Source organism: Lathyrus oleraceus, chromosome 6, assembly GCF_024323335.1.
Source record: "Lathyrus oleraceus cultivar Zhongwan6 chromosome 6, CAAS_Psat_ZW6_1.0, whole genome shotgun sequence".
In the NCBI taxonomy this organism is placed as follows: domain Eukaryota; kingdom Viridiplantae; phylum Streptophyta; class Magnoliopsida; order Fabales; family Fabaceae; genus Lathyrus; species Lathyrus oleraceus.
Window position 1 is genome coordinate 238,127,011 of NC_066584.1, and position 6,000 is coordinate 238,133,010.

A 6,000-nucleotide genomic window follows, 5' to 3' on the forward strand; every position below is an offset into this window, starting at 1 on the left:
TTTTCACAAATAAATAGAATGGGGGGATGAGAAAATAATTGATTAATTATATTTTTGTGTTTGACAAGACCTTCGGTCTGGTGCCTACGTACCAACATATAAGTATGTCAATAGAAACTGATCAGTGCATTTTGATGCACGTTCTTCCATGTTTGTACTTAAGCATTTCTTCGGTTTGATTTGCTTATTTTTATGTTTTAATGTGTTTTTACAATTTATTTTATTTTTCCACTTATTTGTTTTTCGCATTATATTTTCAACATTAGCAGCTTTTGTGAGAAAAATCATATCTTGAGCTACGAGTATCAAATTGAGGCTTGTGAGTATATGTTGGAAAGCTAAGGAAAAGATATACAACTTTTGTTTAGAAGTCGAGAGCTGAATCGGACTGTAGCAAGGCCAGAAAGTCTGTTGAAGTTGCATAATTTTATTTGTATTTTTGTTGGGTCATTTGTAGTGGGCTGGGTCGACCCATTTGAGTTGTAAAACGGGTCTTTGTTTTCCCCTAGGTTTAGCAGCCGTACACCATTGGGAATTGGACGAAAATCACTGTTCAGGTACGAATTTGAGAGCTTGCAAAGAATGACTATGGAGAACTAATTTCCCAAGAATCAATTCACTGTAATCGGATGCCACTTTGAGGTTCTTTTATAATTTTCCATTAATCTGTTCCTTTGAATTATATCTATAATCACAATTGCTTTCTTAATTTAATTGTTTTTACATGATAGAATTCTTTAATTTGATTGTTGTCTGCTTTTGAATCAATTTCGTGATTAGTGTAGCTTTTGCATTATCGCGTTCGATCATATTGCGTTTGCTTAATTCACAATAGTTTTAGTTCGTTTGCTTTACTCGGAATTCAGGGACAGACTTCGTATAATTGTTATTGCGCTTGTCAGTAGCTTTTGTAATCGAATAGGATCAGACCCGTTTAGGGAATTGGAATTTTATAGGGATCAATGATAAGTCGAAAGATGATATAGTGGGTTGATTCGTTTCAGCTTATTCAAATAATCACTTTTCATAATCACTTATTTTCTGCATTTTTGTAATTGAACACCAAACCAACCCCCCCCCCCCATTCGATTATGTTTAATTATTACAAACAAGAATCCTTGAGACGATATCTGAGTTGAATTGTCGTTGTATTACGTTTTTACAAAATTACTCGTTCTGATCCGCGCGCGACAGCGGATCAAATTGGCGCCGTTGCCGGGGATTCTTGATTATATTAATCGTTTTTTAGAGTCATAGGTTCAGTGTCTACGCGTCTAAGTCCTAGTTTCCTCGCGGTTTCATCCAATTCGCGTTTTAGAGTCCAAATCATAAAAAAAAATCGGTTTTAGAGAAATTGTGTCTGTTTCGAAATCTTCTCTGGATATCTTAAGGAAAATAATTCTCTGGTCATTTATCCCATACTACAAAGTAGCTATGGGAGTTTGCTTTCAATTTCCCAAATTCATCATTTTTCTATTTTTAAGCAATTATTTACTGTTTTCACCGTCTCGAAAAAAATATCAAAATTATATTTTTAAGTCATTAGATTAATTTTGGTGTCAGTTTATTTTTCTGAATTATTTTTGATCGATTTCTTTCTTTGTGTTTGTTTTTTTTTTTTTACTTTTAGGACATTGTTGGCATTTTCACTATTGTTGTTGTTGCTGCATTGCTGTTGCGTTAGTCCTGACTACTAGGTCTCGTTGTTCTGAACTTGTTGCTTTTGATCCTGAAGTAGAGAGAACTTTGCACACACAACGTAGAGCAGCCCAGGTTATCACTAGTTCATCACCCATAATCGAGTCTGAGTCTGACTATTTGCATAACTTGTTTGATTCGGATTCTGAATTTGATTTTAACATGGCTGATAATAGAACTTTAAGGCAATTAGCTGCTCCTGATGTGAATTATAATGGCTTGTGTATTGAATATGATGCTGCTGTTGTTCCTTTTGAATTAAAATCGGGTTTAATACACTTGTGGCCAAAGTTTAGTGGTCTTGCAGGTGAAGATCCACACAAGCATTTAAAAGAATTCCAAGTGGTGTGTTCTACACCATTGAAGCCTGAAGGGATCACTGAAGATCACATCAAACTTCGAGATTTTCCTTTTTCATTGCAGGGTGCAGCAAAAGATTGGATTTATTATCTCGAGCCAAACTCAATTGCAAGTTGGACTGCCCTGAAAAAAGTGTTCCTAGAGAGATACTTTCCGGCCTCCAGAGCTGCCTCAATAAGAAAGGAGATTTGTGGTATTAGACAAGGTAATGAGTCGCTGACCGAGTATTGGGAGAGATTCAAGCACTTGGTATCTAGCTGCCCTCAACACCAGATCACAGAGCAACTACTCATCCAGTACTTTTATGAGGGGTTGTTACCGATGGACAGGAATATTCTTGATGCTGCTAGTGGTGGAGCACTAGTCGATAAAACTCCAGCTGCTGCCAAAGCACTTATTGAAAATATGTCTCTTAATTCTCAACAGTTCACTACTAGAGACAATTATGTTCACAGCAAAGGCGTGAGTCAAATTCAAGTTTCTTCCAACAAGGCTTTAGAGACCAGAATTAACGAACTCACCACCTTAGTCAAACAACTGGCAGTAGCAAAACCTCAAACATCAACTGTGTGTGGCATTTGTACTTCTCCTGAGCACCCGACCGATACTTGTCCTATTCTGAGAGACGAGTCCATTACTGAGCTGCCACAAGCTTATGCAACCAACCTTTACAATCAAAACAAGTACAACAACACTCCTGACCTGTCCACCAACAAATACCATCCCAATTGGAGGAACCATCCCAACCTTCGATATGGAAATCCACAATCCAGCCAACAACAGAACTCACCTCAAGTGGCTGCCCCTGCACCTTCTGGACCATCCTTAGAGGATCTTGTTAAGCAAATGGCCGTGAACAACCTCCAGTTCCAACAAAGGACCGATGCCAGCATTCAGACCTTGAACACACAAATGGGACAGCTTGCTACTCAAATAAATAACATGCAAGCTCAAGGTTCAAACCAACTTCCAGCCCAGACAGTTGTCAATCCGAATGGTCCTAATGCTAATGTGAGCGCAATTTCGTTGAGATCCGGAAAAGTTACAGAACCAGCCCCTGAAAAAACTAAAAAATCATTGAGGTAACTTCTGAACTTTCTCCTTCTGAACCTCACCCAGCTGAACTTTCTTCTCCTTCTTCTATTGTGGTCGAAACTGAAAAAATTAAAGAAAGGGAGTATGTGCAACCAGTCCCCTTTCCACATAGAGTTTTGAAAAATAAAAGAATTGAGGAGGGAGACAAAGAAAGAGAGATATTGGATGTTTTCCGAAAGGTTGCGGTAAATATTCCGCTACTTGATGTTATTAAGCAAATTCCTAAGTATGCAAAGTTTCTGAAAGATTTGTGTACCAACAAGAGGAGAATTAAGGGAAGTGAAAGAGTGAACTTAGGACGAAATATTTCTGCCTTTATTCAGCCCAAACAATCATCCAAAAAGGTTGTAGGCGAGCAAAATGTTTCAGCCCTCACTACTCAGGTTCTGCCACAAAAGCAGAAGGATCCGGGAACATTTGGTATTCCTTGTACCATCGAGGATAGTAAATTTGAGAATTGCATGCTTGATTTGGGAGCGGGCATTAATGTTATGCCTACTTCTGTTTATAATAACCTTTGTCTTGGTCCTTTGCAGCATACATGTTTAATCATTCAATTGGCGAACAGGAGCAATGCTCGACCCGCCGGGGTAGTCGAAGATGTTCTTGTTCAAGTTAACGATTGGATTTTTCCTGCAGATTTCTATATTCTAGACATGGAAGGAGAAACCAAGACAAGCAGAGCTCCCATCATTTTAGGCAGACCGTTCATGAAAACGGCGAAAACAAAAATTGATGTTGACGATGGAACCATGTCCATGGAATTTGGTGACATTGTCGCAAAATTTAACATTTTTGATGCCATGAAACACCCTGTGGAGGAGCATTCCATTTTTCATATTGAGTTGATTTCTGAACTAGTTGATGACACTTGTTCGGAATTATTTTCTCTTGATTTTCCATCTCTATCTGGTTTTGATGATATTTATTCATGTTCTGATTGTACTGACACTAACGTTTGTGTTGTCTGTGCTGAGATTGATGCTGCCTTGCAGGCTGATATGTTTCCTGCAGGTGAAGTTGTTGTCGATGAAGCTGTTTTTGCAGTCGATGCTCTTGACATCCCGGCTGCCCCAAGCATTCCATCCATCGAGAAGCCCCCGTCCTTAGAGCTAAAAGAGCTCCCTGAGAACCTGAAATATGCTTACTTGGAGAGTAATGAAAAACTTCCTGTTATTATCTCTTCTAACCTTGATTTCGATCAAGAAGACAAACTTTTGTAGGTTTTGAAGAAGCACAAGAAGGCAATCGGGTGGACATTAGCTGACCTTCCAGGTATTAGTCCATCGATGTGCATGCACAGGATTCTACTTGAGGATGGTTCCAAAACAGTAAGGCAGCCCCAAAGGAGGCTTAATCCTTTGATTCTTGATGTTGTGAAGAAAGAGGTAACCAAACTCTTGCAAGCAGGTATCATTTATCCTATCTCTGACAGTAAATGGGTAAGCCCAGTGCAGGTTGTATCTAAGATATCTGGACTCACAGTGGTAAAAAATGAAAAGAATGAACTTGTTCCCACTAGAGTTCATAACAACTGGAGAGTTTGTATTGATTACAGGAGATTGAACCAGACTACTAGAAAGGATCACTTTCCTTTACCGTTCATTGACAAGATGCTTGAACGGCTAGCTGGTAAATCACACTATTGTTTTCTTGATGGTTTTTCAGGTTATTTTCAGATTCATATTGCACCGAAAGATCAAGAGAAGACCATTTTTACTTGTCCCTTCGGTACTTTTGCTTACAGGAGGATTCCTTTTGGTCTTTGCAATGCTCCTGGCACTTTCCAGCGATGCATGATTAGTATTTTCTTCTGATTTCATTGAAAATTGCATGGAGGTTTTTATGGATGATTTCACTGTCTATGGTTCCTTTTTTGATGCATGCTTGAACAGTTTAAGCTTGATTTTAGAAAGATGCACCGAGACTAACCTTGTTTTAAATTATGAAAAATGTCATTTTATGGTTGAGCAGGGAATTGTTCTTGGTCACATTATTTCTGAAAAAGGAATTTCTGTTGACCCTGCTAAGATTGATGTGATTTCTACACTGCCTTACCCATCTTGCGTTCACAAGATTCGTTCTTTTCTTGGTCATGCAGGTTTTTACAGGCGTTTCATCAAGGATTTCAGCAAGATTGCTCTTCCGCTGTCAAACTTGTTGAAGAATGACGTCACTTTCAGCTTTGATGACAAGTGCAAACAAGCGTTTGATTTCTTGAAGAAAGCATTGACCTCCGCTCCCATAATCCAGCCCCCTGACTGGACTCTCCCTTTTGAGCTTATGTGTGATGCTTCTAATTATGCTGTTGGGGTTGTCCTTGCACAAAGAGTTGACAAGGCTGCCCATGTTATTTACTATGCTTCTAGGACTTTAGATTCTGCACAGTCAAATTACACTACCACTGAAAAAGAATTGCTAGCTATTGTTTTTGCTCTTGACAAATTCAGATCTTATTTGCTAGGTTCCAAGGTTGTTGTTTTTACTGACCATGCAGCTTTAAAGTACTTGCTGAAGAAGCCGGATGCAAAACCGAGATTGATTAGGTGGATGTTGTTGCTCCAAGAGTTTAATGTCGAGATTAAAGACAAAAGTGGAGCTGAGAACTTAGTGACTGACCACTTGAGCAGGATAGAAAGAGATGAAGATCCTTTTCCTATTCAGGATGACTTCCTTGATGAGCAGCTGTTTCTTTTGCATGGGATTACACCTTGGTTTGCTGACATTGTTAATTTTCTTATTGCTGGTGTTTTTCCTACAGGTGCATCGAGATCACAGGTTCATAAACTCAAGAGTGATGCCAAATATTATGTTTGGGATGATCCATATCTATGGAAGTTTGGTAGT